Source organism: Papaver somniferum, chromosome 10, assembly GCF_003573695.1.
Source record: "Papaver somniferum cultivar HN1 chromosome 10, ASM357369v1, whole genome shotgun sequence".
Classification (NCBI taxonomy): Eukaryota; Viridiplantae; Streptophyta; class Magnoliopsida; order Ranunculales; family Papaveraceae; genus Papaver; species Papaver somniferum.
This window is the reverse complement of record NC_039367.1, coordinates 51492221-51511391: the sequence shown is the minus strand read 5'-3', so window position 1 is coordinate 51511391 and position 19171 is coordinate 51492221. Positions and strand designations below refer to the sequence as shown.

Sequence of the window (19171 nt, the reverse complement as noted above, 5' to 3'; positions counted from 1 at the left end):
GTTTTTTTCCATTAATATGAAGGAATGGAGCACTCGAAGATATTCGTTTCGTAGCTATGAACTTTATTAAATCTAGTGTTGTTGTGCATCTTTTTCTATATGTATTCTTTCTTACTCTGCAAACAACACACTTATTTATTCTTAGAACTCGAAAGACTTTCATTTATACAATATCAGAGAGTTCGGGTTTTATTGTTTAGCACTTTCTATAGTTATGATTCTTAAAATCAGTAATCTAGTTTTGATGCTTCAATTAGGTTGTAATCCTATCAGATAAGCAGGTTTAGTATTTGGGGCGTCACAAGTTGGTATCAGAGCTCACTATTAGATCTTACATGGGAAACAATAGATAATAGCTAGTGTTAGATAGATTGTTAGACTAGTTTAGAACTTGGTTGGGTCTGTGAGATAAATCTTAATCACTAAAAACAATCAATAATTAAAATATTTTTGATCTGGTTGATTTGAATAACATGTTTATTTGTTTGTTCTTTGTTTTGTGTATGTATGTTATTTTATAATATGAAATAAAACTCATAGGTGGAAACCAAATTACATCATAGTTTAGAAATTTCAATATAAGTTTAGAGATTGATTAGTGTTAATTAACGAACACTTAGTTAATTCAGCACTGAGAAATAGTAAGGTTTGTAATTCTGGTGTGTTTGTTTAGTGAACTGATAGATCCCAAATTTTACCTAGAAACTAATGGAGTATCTTCTCTCGTAATTAGAACCATTAATTTATTAGAGTAGAAAATTAGTGTGACAAATATAGACCTAGTCAACTGTTAGAATTTAAATTGGTGTAGTTAAATCTAGAGCCAAGGATTATAGATTTTGTTTAAATATCTGCAAGATCCATATTAGTAACTTATATAAGCTTTATTATGGAGTAGTTTGTAATGTACTTTGAACCAATAACTTATTGAAATAGAAATTTGTGTAGATTTCCTCTTGGATAGAATTTAAAATCAGTATAGTTGAACCTAGAGCTTCAAATTTTAAAGATTAGCTATAGAAAAATATACATGGTTGTGTTCCATTTCATGTTTTTTCGAACTCACTTGAAATGAGTTAGTTTTTTTTTTTTTATTCGCGCGTTTGTAAGTATGATCAATACTTTCATTTAATCGAGAGATAGTATTTCTCTATAAGGTGGGGAATTTTTGAAGACCAGAAGAACAACTCGATTTTCGAGGACGAAATTGTATAAGGTAGGGAGAATGTAACGACACTCAAGCTCGTCAACGCTATTAGACCAGTCAAGAGACGTTTAGCCTCTAATAACTCGATTAATTTATATAGATTTAAATTATTAGAAAATAATCTAACAATAATTTAGAGACGAAATTAGTATCATCAGATAGATCTCGAAAAGTCAGCTGAAATAGACTGCTCGAACGTGTCATTCAGATACTAGATGAAGAAGTTTTATCAATTTGTTTGCGGAGGGAAAAAATCGTAAATTTCGGATCTTATCCTTGTGGCTGCCCTTATCCAGGACGCTGGGTGTCTAAGTGATTTTGGTCGATCTTATCCCCAGTGCCACCGAGAAGAATTCATTTTCTTCTTTTCGTTTCTTCTTTTTTCTTCTTTCTTCTTTTCCTGCTCTTCTTCTCTGTTCTTTTTCCCTGCTAAATTTCTGTGTGTTTCGATCGAGAGAATCATTTGTTATTGTAGTACAAACGATGATGAAGATGGTGTGGTTCTGATTTAGGAAGAAGAACAATTGAAGATTTTTACAGATTCGGGATAGGTTTGAGAAGATCGAAATTAGGGTTTGGAAAGAAATTGAAAGGTGAACTGGGTCGTTGATGGATGAAGAGAAGAGGGGTTCTTGTTGATTTGATGAGATGAGGCTATTCTGATGATGAATCGAAATCAGGTAATTTAGGGTTTTATTATTTCAGGAGTTTATTATTTAATTTGATTGTTTGGTCGAACTATTATGATGGGTTTGTGTTTGATTGAGGTCTATATGATTCTATAGGATTTAATTTTAGTTTCCTTAAGATAATTGAGTTTCAAGTTAGGGTTTTGATAAATTGAAATTGCGGATTAGTTTTTCTGAGATGAGAATTACTGATGAAGAAGAATTGGGAATCTGGTCTATGATGAATGAATTGGAATCCATGTGAAGGGTTTGTGTGAATTAGAAGAACAAGTTTATGACAGAGATTCTATAGAGGAGTATTGTGTTGTGCTTTTGGTATTGTTAATGAAGGGTATGTCTGTGATTGAAGATGAATTAGATAGTAGATTTATAAGTGGTGGTTTGCAGTGGCAGTTGAGGTGGAGATGAGTTTGGAACTGGAGTTGTTGAAGTTGCAAGAAAGGTATTGATGATGCTGTTATTGCAGACATGAAGATAGGAAGTATTGATGGATATTGAGTGGGTAACATAAGTGAAGTTGTTGATTCCGAACTGGTGAGAGCAATGAGGAGCCGAGAGTGAGGTTTGTGTTAAGAGTAAAGTATGGAACTGGAATTGGTGTTGAATGAGTATTCCAAATGTATGTTAGAAAAAATGTTGATTTGAATCTTCATCTGGATCTTGTTGGGTGTGATGGTGTTGCTAATGTTAATATGAGTTTGAGACTGCATTTAGAAGTGGAGATGGTTTAGATTGCAGCTCAGATGTCTTTGAGCTGAACTGGCAGTGCAATTGGTAGTTTTGTTATGACTGTTTTGTGTATGATCATGGTTAGTTTATATGGATGTTAGTTTAACTGTGATATTAAGAGGATATGGAAGAATGTATGTTTGAATTTGAAGAATCTAAGTCATGAGGCTGGATTTCACAGATTATAAGAGTTGGATGAATGCGTGACATGGAAATTGTAGCTGTAACTAGCGGTTTAGATAGAGAAGTTGTAGTTAAGATAAACTAGTCTGTTTCAAGAGGTTCATAGATTCTGAGTAAGAATATGTGGTTTTGTGCCCGAGAATGAGAAGTATGGAATGTATGAGTTGATAGTAGTAGAACCGAATTGTTATTGGTGTTGTTCTTGTTTAGAATAAGAGATGAATGACGTCTGTATTGGAGTTTTGTAATGTTGTGTGTTGTTGTTGTGTTGCACAATGGTTGTGCGTTAGTGTTCTTTGTCCTGAGCAATGGCTCTTGCTTGTGTTAAGGATTTGGACTTGTGTTTTAGGCCTATTAGTCAGCCCAGTCAGCTCAGCTGACTCAGAGTATCTGACTGAGTTGAATCGGTTCGACTCAGTGGACCGAGTTGGACCTTTCCATTGATTATGTTGACCTTTGACTTGAACTTTGACCCTGGACTTGACTTACGTTGACTGTTAGTTGACACCTTAAACTGTTAGAGTCTATTAGTTGACCGAGTGGACTTAGCCTTGTGTTAATGGGCTGAGGTTAGTGGACATTGGGGTTAGTCATAGTATCCCTATTTTGATATTTTGGACCTTTATGGTCCGAATTAGCCTTTGATTCCTTTTACAAAGTTGTAGACCTTCTTAGGACTTGTCTGATGGACTGTAGAATCAAGTTAATCTGATTAGTAAAACTCTTAGTTATGCTAAGGATAGAGACTGAGTTGTCTTAAATGAGTTTAGAACCATTGGATAGATTTGTTATGAACTTTGAGCCTTTGGCTAAACTCTTGGAGTGCTTGTTTGATTAACAGTTAGTCCTTTTTAACAACGATCGATGCAAAGGATGAACCAGTGGATTGTGGATCTCGAAGTAGGCATCGCTTGTCATCAATTCAGATGGGAACTTTGTAACCTTCTTGTAATCATTGAGATTCTTTCCTTTGCGAGCATGATGTGCTTTTACTATTTATATGAATGTATAATGTAATTGCATTGAACGATGTTTTGTACTGAATGTAATTATATGCGTGTGATGTGCATTATGTGGTTTCCCTCGCGAGGAGTGTCTGTGTCTCCCCACAGCTCCTTGCTAAGTTAAGTAGGGCGGTATGCCATCCGTCGACAATAGTATTAGTAGGGTGGTATGCCATCCGTCAGGATATTATATATACTATTTTATTTAAGGGAAATCACTCGTGTGCATGTTATGCTTGTTTGACTAACCTTTGCTTCTTGATACGTGAATTGTTAAATGTTTCCTTTCACCTTTGTCTCTTTTAAATTACTGTTTTATCTTTAAAGTCGTGGAGCATGTTAATGATTACTTGAGAGTTATTTTTTTCCATTGGGTACCCCTTGGGACGATGTGCTGACTTGTTCCCACATCAGTTTTTTTTCCCAGTAATCTGAAGGAATGGAGCGCTCGAAGATATTCGTTTCGTAGCTATGAACTTTATTAAATCTAGTGTTGTTGTGCATCTTTTACTATATGTATTCTTTCTTACTCTGCAAACAACACACTTATTTATTCTTAGAACTTGAAAGACTTTCATTTATACAATATCAGAGAGTTTGGGTTTTGTTGTTTAGCACTTTCTATAGTTATGATTCTTAAAATCGGTAATCTAGTTTGGATGCTTCAATTAGGTTGTAATCCTATCAGATAAGCAGGTTTAGTATTTGGGGCGTCACAGTAATGGATGTAAATATAGAGCATGGGACATCAAAACATTTAAGCTATGCATGACTTATCAATTGAAATCGCAATCATTCAATGATAATCATAATTCAATTAAATACTAGTGCAAATAGTCATAAAAAGAATTGATAGAATTACCACATTCGCGAAATTTGGTTTCCTCCATCGTCCTAGTGATGGGGTTTAACTCCTCATGTTGGAAACACGCTCAAAAGAATTCTTCATTGCTCAAAAGTGCTTACAAGAGGTGAAAATATAATGAAACAGAAAATTGCAACGGAAATTAACGTTGCAAATCAAACTGTTACCAAGAATGATAAAGGATAAGTGCAACAGTCACTGTTGTACAATCGCTGAAAAACTGTTGCAACTGAAGGGAAAATACGATAGTGTTTTTATGACTGTCTTGGATAGTACAATGTTCTTCGTGTTTTCTTCTTCACACAGTAGCAGACAAAACTCTGCAAATTCCTGTTCTGCGTTCTGTTTCTTCCGCTAACTCTCCATCCCCGTCTCTATGACCTCTAGCATCCTTTTTATACTCGACAAGGTTCCAAATATTTCAGCAATCAATGAAAATATCCTCCTTTACTCTCCATGCGGGATACGAGAATTCTTCCATATTTTATCTTCTCTTGCTGCTAACTCGCGTTTACACTCTTCAAACATGTGCAGGCATAGTTTGGAAAGCTGGAAATATCTAAGGAACCCAAGTTTGATTACTCTCTCTTCCAAAAACCCACTATTAAGATGGCATATATATGTATCCCAAAAGATTAGATGTACGGCTAAGATTAATAGATTTAGATTGAATTTGTATTTTCATATTTTTTAGGAAGACCAAATTAGATGAAAAGATTTTAAGAAAAATTCCATAAAATACGGGTTGATTCGTCATGGGCTATTCTTATGGGAAATATAAAATGTGTTACCATTATTTAAAGTCAGTTTAAATTTTGTTAGATCTTTGAATTCCACGTTACCTTTTCTTCCGTCCGCTTTTTTATTCTTTAGCTACACGACTCCGTTGTTAGTCTCTACTCATCTCCATTTTCAACTGGTTTGTTTTTGTTACAGATGTTTTTTTTCTTCTCAAATTATTCACTCTTCACATACTTAGTTTGAATCATCATATTATAAGGCGCTACACTATGAAACGCTATTGGCTCGGGAGAGAAGCACAACTACTTGCATATAGTTGTGTTTGGAAACAAATAGGGACATCTCGGTTTTGGTTTTTGTCTTTTCTTGCAGAGTCACTACACTATAAAATTTTTGTACATATATGCTACATGGCATGCTTTGCTTCATATTATTTGTGATTTTTCTTTACTGGAATATGAGTGGTTCGGATGATGCGAAGATGTTTAAAGAAATTTTAGATCTTGATTATGGATTCTTCTTCTCTCTTAATTTTTTTTCTTTTTGAGTTTGTCTTGATAATGGTGATAAGTGCAATTATCTCAGCTAGTGATAACTCTGATTTTCACTGATGATAAGTACACGTTTCACATCAATAAACTGTGATAATTCCATCTATCAATCAAAGACCCGTTTATAATTGTGATTTTCACAAAACCAAACTGATTATAATGGGTGGAAATTTGTAATTATCACTAAAATTTGACATGCGGAATTTTTTATAATTGGAATATTCATAAATAATACTTCCAACAAGTTAAAATTGTTGTTATCGCTAAATTATGAAAACCAGAATTTTCACACTCAGTTATCACTAATTAAATCGTGAAAACAAAAAATTTCATGTTAACCGGCATGGTAAACAAAAGAAGTAAAGAAAATTTTACGGAGACTTTTAAAGAGCTAATTTAAGCATTATTTACCATTAAACTTAATTTGAATTATAACTAGGCTTTTAATATTGATAATAGTTGGCGATGAGAATTTTAAGGAATTAATTAGTGAGTTGTTTTAGGAAAAAGTCAAACAAGTAAATAACAGATGGAGTTAATCTAGGTTAGTTTGATAGGGAAAAAAAATGTCAAATAATAAATTAGTTAATAGGATAAAAAGTTAGGATCATGTTGTAACAAGGTCACCCTCGTGGAAACTATTATAAGGATGCGCTTTTTTTGCCCTTGGATATTACATCTTAGATGTACACACATCTTAAGACAAAACTTATAATTTAAAATATTTTTTTTTATCTTTCAAAATTTCATTATATTTTTAAGTTAGTCCATGAAATAAATCAATGAAATTTTAACATTGGGAATAATTTTTATTTTTCTAGACCGGCTTCTTCTTTTTTTCCCCCTCAAAATACGGAAAAAAATTTGATATATTTGGATCCTAAGGGCTTTACAATAACAGTGATTGGAAAAAAAAAACGAAGTATAATAAAGCCCTTTAATTAGTACTTGTTTTTGCTAAACTTGAACATGAAATATGATCAATTCCGTCAACACGATCATGAATTGTGTGATAGAGAATCAATGAATCCATGCATAATCAACATCTTCAACATAATCAATTAAGTTCTACTTTTATTCCTTCCTCTTGTTATATGATCAACATCTTCAACCAAAAATAAAAACTAGAAAGAAATCAAAACAGAAAGCAAGACTACCATGAAAATTGTTCGGGGTGTGCATAATCATCCCCTAATTATTATCGTTTACCAGATCAAAGAAAAATGACAATATGTCATGTAGAAAGGGATAAAACCCCACTAGTGTTTCAGAATCATTAATCTATTGCACCATTCAATCTCTCCCCAAATCCCTTTAAACCGTCATATCAAAGTTGAGAAGAAAAATAAATAAATCGCGATTCTTGGTTTTAGGAAGCAAAAAGAAGAAGAAAGATGTGGGTTTTCTACTCACGGCCAAAAAGTAAGTACCAGAGGGATTTAAGAGCAATTATCATAAAATATAGGGATTAAAGAGCAATTCTCTACCTTAGGGAACTTGACGAGGATACTTTGGTTTTTTTCAAGCGTCTGAAGAATTGTCTAGTTAGCAATGATGCTAGTAGCGGCTTAGGAAGTTTTATTTTTTTATATATTAGGTGTTGCTATTCAAAGGGGAGTTGGAGCCCAGCTTGTTGCTAGGTTACCAACAAAAAGCTTTGTATGATTATCATTTTACATAATAAAAAAGTAGATAATAAATATAATAAAAAATAAATTATTTTCTAAAATTTGTCTTGGGATATGCGCACATCTAAGATGTAATAACTAAGGGCCAGGAAGCGCACTTTTACAATAGTTGTCACGAGGGTGACCTTGTCACAATAGGACTCTAAAAGGTTAATTTAGTGAACTAGTATTGATTTGGATTTCACATATTATGAATCTTAACGGTGTACTACTCATAAAAAACAAAAACAAAAAGGGATAGAAAGTTCACCCGTTTAGAAAGGGTCAAAATTGTGAGAAACTCACGCAACTACCAAAAATATCTCCACAAAATCTCGAAAAATTCTCCAACTCTGTTTCATCGTCTGCACAAGAATTTTTCCTTATTCTTTGATTCCGGGACACAAGCCTCCCCTATATAGTCATCAAGGATCAATACTAATCAAGTTCAAGCCAAATATTTCGCAAAATATCTCCAAAAATATTCACAGCTTAATTGCAGGAAAACCCGAGTTTTTCCTCACTCCTTGTTTTGCTTCGAAACGGTTATTCAGCCCTACTGGATCCATCAGAACGACTCTACCACGCCTTCTTAGCTCAATCAAACCTACCCAAACGATTTCAGTCATTGAGTCTAACCCAAACGCATCCAAACTTCGAACCAAAATCTGGTTGTGTGTCTGCAAAATTTCCCGGCAAAACTTTTTTTTTTTAAATGAAGAAGAAGGTGCCCCTTGACAAAATCAGTGGTACCAAATAACCAGTGGGTGTAAATAGTAAAGAAGGTGCCCTTTATCAGTTGAGGTGCCCCTTAGTAATTGATGTGCCCCTTATCCAAAATTGGGGTCCATTTAACATTGTCCTCTGGGGGTGCCTTTAACAACTTTTCGATCAGATTTCTCCACAAGAGTTTATTTCCTTGATGTGATCACTTTATCGTCGTTCGTTTTTAAGATATAACTTTTAAGTACAAGAAAGACCCCCTCTTTAACTACTTTTTCTAATTTGTTGAATGGAGTTGATCTTATGGGGTTACTTACTTGAACATCCTTGAGAGCTCGTTCCCACTGTAATTGCCATTGTAGTGTGGCCCAGCCCATAAGAAGACTAAAAACAAGTTTATTACAGATAAAATGAGTCTTAGCTAATATAGTTATGCGTGAAAATGCATTGCGCTTACGTGCTTATCAAATTTCCCCACACTTACATTATGCTAGTCCTCGAGCAAAACAAAAAATAGACTCGCTCAACAGCTGATCATAATTTTTTTTTTGTAGACCCGCTCAACAACTGGTCATAATATGATTAAAAAGAAAATAGACCCGCTCAACAGTTGATCATAAAATGATAAGAAAATTCCCAAATGCCCTACAATAGACCCGCTCAACAGCTGATCATAATAATTTATTTATTTTATTTTTACAAAGACCCGCTCAATAGCTGATCATAAAATGATAAGAAAATTCCCAAAAATAGACCTACTCAACAGCTGATCATAATTTTCCTGAAAAAATAAAATAAAAAGTTAACCACTCCCCAACACTTAAATCTAATATTGTCTTCAATGTTCTAAAGATGAGATTAAAAAAGATGAACAAGGAGAAACAGTTACTACTTAAAGGAAGTGAGGAAGGATATTATTAGAATGTCGAAAACATGGGTTACCTCCCAGCAAGTGCTAAGTTTAAAGTCTTCAGCCAGACTAGGAAAGGATTAGTCACCTTGTAGAATCATAAAGCAGTTACCTGAATAAATGTGGGTCATCTGAATCAATAAGTGTTACCCAAAAGAAGAGGAAATTGCAACAGACCAAGAAGATATCGAACATACCCTTATCTAATTTTTTGTGTAAGACGACTACATCTAGTTGTGGTTCAGGTTTAGGCTCTATAAAAGTCTTGATAAAATGTTTTCTTGGACTGGATGTCCTCAAAGGTAAGATCCCGAAGATCGAGTTGTAGAGTCTGAAAATACTCAAATAAAAACTTAGAGGCACATAACAATAACTTGAATAATTAGGGATCCTCTAAGTCAATCATATGTGACTCACACAGTTAACCACAGTGGTGGTCATTCTTAAGCAAATGTGTCGACCCTAATCTCCTAAAGTAATTAGGTTTAGTATCAAAACTTAATAACTGAAACATTTGTAACTCATATGTTCCCACAATTGAAAGAAAAGTTTTTCTTGGGAAAACAAATACAATCTTGGTATCATAGCCTGGGTTAACCACATCAACCAGAGGATGGGTTTCTAATAACTGAGATTCTTTCTAGACATCATGAGGTTTGGGAAAACGTGTATGAAGATAATCTTGTAAAATGGTTGAGGCACAAATATCAAGTCCCAAGTGAGGGAACTTTTAAAAGTTAAAGGTAAGGCACTAGGAAAGTGATAATCACCCCCAAACTTAGAGTTTTCAGTGTCTCTAGATAGACTAGTCACAATTTCCCTAATTTCGAGATCATCACATTCCTGCAAATGGTCAATTGATTCTTCTAAGTTGTTATCAGGTAGTGCATCCTTACTCATCTCTAAGGGTTCATCTTCTTTGTCTAGGACTATTGTTTCTATATCTCTAAACTCTAAAACAATATATTCAGAATAAACCCGTTTTTCTAAACTATTATCGGCTTCGTAACTAGGAATTACTATATCATCTAAAATAGTGATATCTCTATTCAAATCTCCATCTTTTTGATTAGGTGAATAATCATTAAAATTATTTGGATTTGAACCAGAAATAACACTATCATTATAAAGATCATCCGGAGTGACAATTTCCTGATCACTATCCCTACCTATTTCAGATTCTTCATCAACACTATCCTCATCACAATCATCATAACATGAAAATGGTTGAACCTTATCTAAACAAGTAGTGTTACCAATTCTAACATCGTCATCTTGATTATGTGAATAACTATCTTCATTCTCAAGGGTAACATTGGAAATTAAGATTATTTCGAGCATTTTTTTTCTGGGCCTCTAACAAAATTTTATGAGTCGACTCACATGACTTTCTGATTGTATCTAAGAAAAAAGGTTCACTCATGGTTGTAGTTCTTTCCTCTATAACTAAGTTATTCATTTCAGCTGAACTACGTGTTGACTCAAGTAATTTACGTGTCGACTCAGCTAACTTACGAGTCGACACTAGTAGAGAGGAAGTAGAAGAATTTTGCTCGTATGACCAGTGGGCGTGTGGATAGTAATTGTGCTCACCATGGTATGGACCATAACCTTCAAAAGTTCGGTGTTCCCAACCACTGTTCACACTATGGTCATAAGAATAATAATGCCCATGTTGCTCATTTGGATATTCATTGTACTGGCTACTGTAATACCAGTTTGACATCTTAACTGCAAGGGAATTCTACACGAGCACAAATAAGGCTAACTCGACCAAAACAAGCCTATTTAATCCAGCAAACAAAAAGCATGATGGCTCCCTTAGATTGTTTCTAGACAAGCTTCTCTTTTTGCGAAATGCAATTCGTTAGAATTTCAGCAAACCTCTCTGGAATCAATCTAGATTAAAGTAAGTTAAATAGAGAAGGAGAATCTCAAGGGAGCTTGAATACCCCTAGCCTCACCGGCAACATTTCCTTGGGTTACAAGGAGGCACGCCCAACTTACAATAATCATCTTGAACTTCGAGATGCGCTTAATAGAACAACCAATATGTCTTTTGAACGACTTTCCTATTAAGATCGTTACCTTATCGGTCTCGTTCTAGTCAAAATTTTAAGGCTTAGGTTCGCATAGGTTACGTGTTCCTAAGGCTGGCAAGAAGGAAATTGTGATGAATTCCGAGTCCTTATCTTGTATTGGACCGACCTTTCCCTTTACTAGAAATTAAAACGTATTCAGGTCCACAACATATATGAAAACTCTAGTAAACCCGCTGACAGGGGATTCACGGATATTTAGAAAAACTAATTACCTCCCGTTCCAGACGAGGGATGAACCATTGAAGTCGACTCGGGCCGCCGACTCCTATATCAGTGTACGAACCCGAGGGGCAGAGACAGTATCGTAGCCGTCGTCCTTCCCTATGCGGTTTATATTTAAACTAACCTTTCCTTAAGATTTTATAAAAATAAAGTTCAAAATGTATCCAAAAATAAAAGATTACAAAAATAAATCTTAACTACAGTGTCCAAAAATAAAAAGAAATAAAATCTAAAAAAAAAAGTCTAATAAAAATAAACTATATACAAAATCTTCTTCTTCACTCTTTTTGGGTTCCTCTTTTCTTTCTTTCTTTGGATTTTCTTTTCTTTTCAGCACTCTCTTTTTCTTTAGCTCCGCTCCAAATCTGAAAGCAAACAAAAAAAATACCAAAATGCGTAGAACAAAAATAAAAAAATCTAAAAACAAGTTCGTGTCGGCGGCGCCAAAAATTGATCAAATTTTAGATAGTGGTAAATAGTCGTTCACTCGGGCTTGATGTGATTGATTTTAGACTTAAATAATAGAAAATGCTAGAAATAAAGAAAATATATACAAAATATGGTCACAGGATGAAGAGATGACCAGGACTCAGGATTCCACCAAACTCCAATTTCTTGTAGTTCAAATATCAATTCTAAACAATAAGAGCTCATAAAATAAAGTTTCATTGACTATAATTTGTTGCCTAATTTAGATTTCGAAAGTAATGGATGTAAATCTAGAGCATGGAACATCAAAACATTTAAGCTAAGCATGACCCTTCAATTGAAATCGTTACAATTCAATTCAACGATAATCATAATTCAATTAAATACTAGTGAAAATAGTCATAAAAATATTTGATAGAATTACCACATTCGTGAAATTTAGTTTCATCCATCGTCCCAGTGATGGGGTTTAACTACTCATATTGGAAACACGCTCAAAAGAATCTTTCGTTTCTCAAAAGTGCTTACAAGAGGTGAATATAACGTTGCAAATCAAATTGTGACCAGGAACGATAAAGGATAAGTGCAGAAGTCACTGTTGTACATTCGCTGAAAAACTTTTGCAACTGAAGGGAAAATACGACAATGTTTTTACGATTATCTTGGATAGAATTACCACATTCGTGAAATTTGGTTTCCTCCATCGTCCCAGTGATGGGGTTTAACTCCTCATGTTGGAAACACGCTCAAAAGAATCTGTCATTGCTCAAAAGTGCTTACAAGAGGTGAATATATAATGAAACAAAAGATTGCAACGGAAATTAACGTTGCAAATCAAACTGTTACCAAGAACGATAAAGGATAAGGGCAACAGTCACTGTTGTACATTCGCTGAAAAACTGTTGCAACTGAAGGGAAAATACGACAGTGTTTTTACGATTGTCTTGGATAGTACAATGATGTTCTTCGTGTTTTCTTCTTCATGCAACAGTAGAGAAAAATCTACAACTTCCTATTCTACGCTATGTTTTTTCCCCTAACTTTCGATTCCTCTAGCATCCTTTTTATACTCGACTGGGTTCCAAATATTTCAGCAATCAATAAAAATATCTTCTTCTAATCTCCATGCAGGATACGTGAATTTCTTCCCTATTTTATCTTATCTTGCTGCTAACTCGCATTTACACTCTCCAAACACGTGAAGGCATAGTTTAGAAAGTGTCAAAACTCTGAGAAACTCACGCTAACTACCAAAAATATCTCCACAGAATCTCGAAAAACTCTCCAGCTCTGTTTCATCGTTTGCACAAGAATTCTTCCCTTATTCTTCAATTCCGGGACGCAAGCCTTCCCTATATCAAGGATCAATACTAATCCAGTTCTCGCCAAATATCTCCAAAAATCTTCACAGCTTAATTGCAGGAAAACTCAAGTTTTTACTCACTCCCTGTTTTGCTTTCAAACGATTATCCAGCCCAACTTGATCCATTAAAACGACTCTACCGCGCTTGTTTAACTCAATCAAACCTACCCAAACGATTTCAGTCGTTCAGTCTAACCCAAACACATCCAAACTTCGAACAAAAATTTGCATGCGTGTCTGCACAATTTCCTGCCAAAACTGATTTTTTTTAAATGAAGAAGAAGGTGCCCCTTATCAGTTGATGTGCCCCTTGGTAATTGAGGTGTCCCTTATCCAAAATCGGGGTCCATTTAGCAGTTTTCCTCCGGGGGGTGCCTTTAACAACTTTTCGAGCCGATTTCTCCACAAGAGCTTATTTCCTTGAAAAGAATTAAAAAATGTTTATTAGTGATAAAATGAGTCATAGCTAATATAGTTATGGGTGAAAATGCGTCGCGCTTACGTGCTTATCAAACTACTGTTCACAATGTAGATGCAGATTAATACATCATTAGTTGATATTGTTATTGACCGGGGAAGTCAGAAGAATTTACTTTCACATTCTTTCGTACAGAACTTGGGTTTGAATACTTTCAAACAACTGAAACCTTATCCTTTAGGGTGACTTCAAAAGGAAGGAGGGCTACAGATTCGGAGGAGTGTACATTCAAGTTTGATTTTGATGATTCCTACATTTACGAAGTTACATGCAACGTAGTTCCTTTGGATGTTTTTCAAGTGGTACTAGGTAGTCCTTACCTATGGGATAGAGATGCAACTCTTCACATGAGGTACTAGGTAGTCCTTACCAAGTCTAGGTAGTGCCAAGTGCTTCACCTTGTAGTTCAACAGTGTTATGGTACCAAAGAAATATGGAGGTTGGCGTATGTGTATTGATTTTAGAAAATTGAATAAGATCACAATCAAGAATTGTTACCCTTTACCTAGGATAGAAGACATGATAGATCTGTTGGTAAAATCTCGAGTCTTTACAAAGTTAGATCTCAAATCCGGATACCATCAAGTGATAGTCCGACAAGATGATACATGGAAAATCGCTTTCAAAGCCAAACAAGGCTTGTTCGAATGGTTGGTGATGCCTTCTGGTTTGTGTAATGCTCCAACGACGTTTATGTGTTTGATGAAGGATTTATTACGGCCTTTTATAGAAGATTTTGTGATTTTATACTTGGATGATATCCTTGTATACAACAGAACTTGGTAAAAGCATCTTTTTCATATGGAGAAGGTATTTAATGTATTACATGAAGGCCAGCTGAAATTGAACGTAAATAAGTGTGAGTTTGGAAAACAGGAGTTCGTGTATCTTGGATTCATTGTTGGTGGTGGACAACGGAAGATTGATCATAGTAAGGTTGAAGTGATCACTAAGTGTCCTAGACCTAGCACGATAACTAAAATCAGGAGTTTCTTAGGAGCTTGCACATATTTGTGTAAGTTTATCTGGCACTTTTCGACTATTGCAGGACCACTACATAGTTTGATGGGAGCTAAAGCATAGTTTGAATGGCAACAAACCCATGAAGACGCTTTTCATTTACTAAAGAAGAAGATTTTCAGAAGCACCGGTATTGTCATTGCCTAACTTACAACGTACTTTTGAAGTTGAAATCGACGCCTCTAACTATGCAATGGGAGGAGTGTTGTTGCAGGATGGTAAACCAGTAGAGTACCATTTAGAATTATTTTCAGGTGCTATTAAGAATTATGCGCCTTATGACAAAGAATTTTATGTTTTATATCAATGTTTCAAGCATTGGAGAGTGTATATATTAGGTAAAGAAGTAGTGGTACATTCATATCACAAACCATTGGATTATCTACACGCACAGAAGAAATTACAAAAAGTATGGCACATGAAGTGGATGTCTTACTTGATGACTTTCAACATTCTTATTAGGTACAAGAAGGGATTAACAAACAAATTGGCAGATATGTTGTCTCGTCTACCAGTCCGAGCATTATTGATGGCCATGAGAATTCAGTCGATTGTTCCTCAAGAGTATGCAGAGTCATACGCATCGAACAAAGATTTCAAGAAGGTGTAAGAAGGTACAAAGAGTGGTTTAAAATGCGAGTTTGACCTCCGAGATGGATTGTTATACAAAGGTCAATTACTTTGCATTACAGAGCACGCACGTCCCGAGTTGTTGAACACTTTGGGATGAATAAAACTCAGCTTAACCTTCGTTGTTATGTCTTTTGGCCAAAGATGCAAGATGATGTTGCTAAGTTAGTTAGAGGGTGTAAGTTGTGTAGCACATTTAAACCTTCCAACAGAAAACATGGGTTATATCTACCATTACCAATACCATCAAGGACTTGGGAGAGTATTTCTATGGATTTTCTTGGAGGGTTACCAAATACCAAGTCTGGTTATGATTATATGTTCGTTGTGGTCGACCGATTCAGCAAGATGATCGCATTAACTCCATGTACAAGGACGGTAACGGGAGCTGGTGCAACAAAGCTTTTCTTTGAGTATGCGTGGAAGCATTTTGGGTTACCTACTTCGATTATTTCTGATAGGGATAGTCAGTCGGTCATTTTTGAGATTCTTTATGGAAGATGATGGACATTAGGTTGAAGAAGAGTACATCTTTTCATCCACATACAAACAAGAAGGACAGACAGAAGTGGTAAACGAGACTATGGTTCACATGTTAAGGGGATACAATTCCAAGCATCCTAAAACTTGAGATGAGAGTTTACCATATTTTCAATAGAGAAGTTCACAGTTCTTCGGGGAAATCTCCTTTCGAGACGTGCTATGGTTACTTACTACCTAGCGCTTTCGATCTAGTATTTTCTAGTGACACCTCAACGGGGGGGAAGGAAGGAAGTAAACGACAAAAAACACATAAGTTCTTGAAGAAGATATCTCAGATTCACGCAACTGTCGAAGCACAATTAAACAAGTCACAAGCCATATACAAAGCAAAACATGACAAGCATCTTTTTCCTTGTAATTTAGGTATTGGTAACTTGGTATTGTTAAAATTAGGTAAGGAACGATTGAAGGGGGAAGGTAAGAATTTGAAGCCATTGAGATATGAACCGTTTCGTGTTCTCGATTAGATTGGTGACAATGCCTTTCGTCTGGATTTACCACCTTATCTAGGAATGTACTCGTTTATAAATACCGAATACTTGAAGTTATTTGAACCACCGTTACTAGATGATGACGGCGACGACACTATGATCTTACCACGAGTAAAATACTTATGGTTTGATAAAGAGGAACCAGTCAAGGAAGACTGCATATTGGAGCAAAGAGTGATCAAAACACGACAAGGAGAGAAAGAAGCTTTTCTAATTGGATGCAAATGTCAATTTCCCAGCAAGGCCAAGTGGTTTAACAAGGAAAAAGGGACTCTCGAGTTCCCTAACCTTCATTTTTATCTTTCACAGGAGTTCAAGTTCCCATGATACAAGTGTATTTGTACTCCTTTAGATAACTTAATAAACCTTAAGCTAAGTTGAGGGAAGAATCCTATATTAGGAAGGGATCCTTATTTAAGCAGAATATTTAATTTGGAAAGAGTATTGTTTTAAGCAATACTCTTAGTTTAGGAAATAGATTCCTAATAAAAGTCCTTGATCGGTTGAGTACGATGAAATTCTATAAATACGGAGCTTTGGCTGAAGGCTAAGGACAGAAAACCTGAAGAAAACTTGTAGAACAAATACTTCTGCAAGCTTAGAAAACAGTTTAAGGTATATCCACTGTTTAGAGAGATTATGAGCGTAACTAAAGGATAATTGTAATCGTTTTCTTGTTAATAATCTAAAGAAGATATATTTCTTCGAATTACTTCCATTGTGTTCGGTTTTCTAAGTTTCTCTCTATTATTATTCAGAATTCTGCCTCTGTGATAATGGTCAGCAAGGTATAAAGATCATAAGTATCATCCCAAAAAAAGTAAAAGTGGATCAAAAACATATAGGAAGCAAAGTATGAAGCACCTATATAAGTGCTTAGAGCAAAGAGAAGTCAAATAAATACGATAACAAGAAGCAAAAAAATAGTGAAAAATTAAGCGAGGACAAAATAAAGGATATGAACTAAAATCCTAATTTCTCCACTTTTATCTTAAAGAATAAAGATAATAAAAATATGGGGACGAAATGAGGTCATTACGAGATCGGAGGAATAAATTATGAGAAAAATAACTAATAAACAAAAAATAAGGTTGCTCAAGTTTAGAGTCGGTAGAGTCATGAACCATGGTCACTGTTGGACTTTTTCAGACAAACACTTGGGTTATATATGGGTCTTTAGAGTCATCAAGGGTGTGGAAATCGACCCGGACGATTGTGGAAAACTTCTGCAGTTCGTGTTAGAACGTTTCCAACATCTAAATTGAGAAAACATAGTCCTATTGAGAATCAAAGACATCGGTTTTGAGAGAACTATATAAGAAGACTTCTTGAGCCTTAAGAAGAAAGACAACATACTTAACAACGTAAGAGAACACATAGTTAAGGTTAAGAGTTCAAAGTTGATCTTCACGATTTCCTGGACTTGCATACTTTTTTTTAATTGATAATATTTCATGGATATTGAGAAACCCATAATCAATTAATTCCTTCTTATTGGTTAGACATATAACCCCAAGTCTAATAAATGCTTGTTAATTTATGTATTCTTTCTTGATATTCATGATCTCTTTGATGCATGTTGTTTATAGCTATACCATATTTCTTACTTGAAACAAACTCATCTCCCCAAATTCACACAAGCGGATCTTCATAGACTTTTTATTCTCACCGAGAAGAATTTATCTTTTGTTCCCTCAACTGGCTAGGTGATCCATTTATATATTGAGACAACCATTTAGGATTTTGCATATAATGATTATAATGGTATGAATATGACATAAAGTACAATTCTACCCTCAATCTAATTTGAGGATTACTAAATTCCTAAATGAGGAAAGATACACATGTATCATTTAGCCATGGAATTAGCATCATTCGATAGATTTTAGAAAGTTACGCCAAATGGACTACTTAAACGTGTCATTTGGATACTCGACGAAGAAAAAGTTACTCAATCTACATAAAGGGCATAATAGTCATTCTGTATATACAAGCGCTTTAAGGCAACCAAGAGCCAGCATATCCTGACGAATGTGTGCCTTCATGAATTCTGGCTGGTCACCTGAAACCCATTCTTTTTTCTTCTCCTCTTTCATTTCATGTTCGTCACCTGTGTATGATTAGAGAGGAACAAATCTGAGATCAAGTGAGGTAGGGAAAGATCAAGGAGTGGTTGACGAAGGAGGTGTTGATTTGATTGATTAAAAGAGAAGATTCAGAGAGTATAATATAGGGTTTCTTTAAATTGATGATTGATTTATTGTGAATCGATTAGGAAATTGAGTAATTAGAGATGGGTTTGGAGAACACAGTATGAAAAAGAATAATTAGTAGTTCAATTACAGACTTGAATGAAGATTGGAAATAAATTAGGGTTTCTGTTTTGAAATTGGAAATTAGGGTTCGAGCAGTATTTACTTTACTTCCAGAAGGAAAAGGCGAATTGTTTCTGTTTTAGGTAAGATATTGCTTTTTTTAAGTTAGTGAAAACCGTGTTTGTATAATCCCACATCGGTTGAAAATCATAAATTTCCAACCTGAGTTCCCTTTATAATCACATCTCATATCAGTTAATCAGCTAGAAACCAATGGGACGCAACCACCCACGTAAAAGTTATATCAGT

General features: G+C 34.9%; 1 long non-coding RNA gene across 1 annotated transcript; it reads left to right on the top strand.

The window, feature by feature from the left end:
* The first annotated feature begins 1593 nt into the window (after positions 1-1593).
* On the top strand, positions 1594-4417 carry LOC113319147. Its single transcript, XR_003345160.1, has 2 exons — positions 1594-1887; positions 4227-4417. It is a non-coding gene; the product is annotated as an uncharacterized LOC113319147 (long non-coding RNA).
* Positions 4418-19171: the final 14754 nt, after the last annotated feature.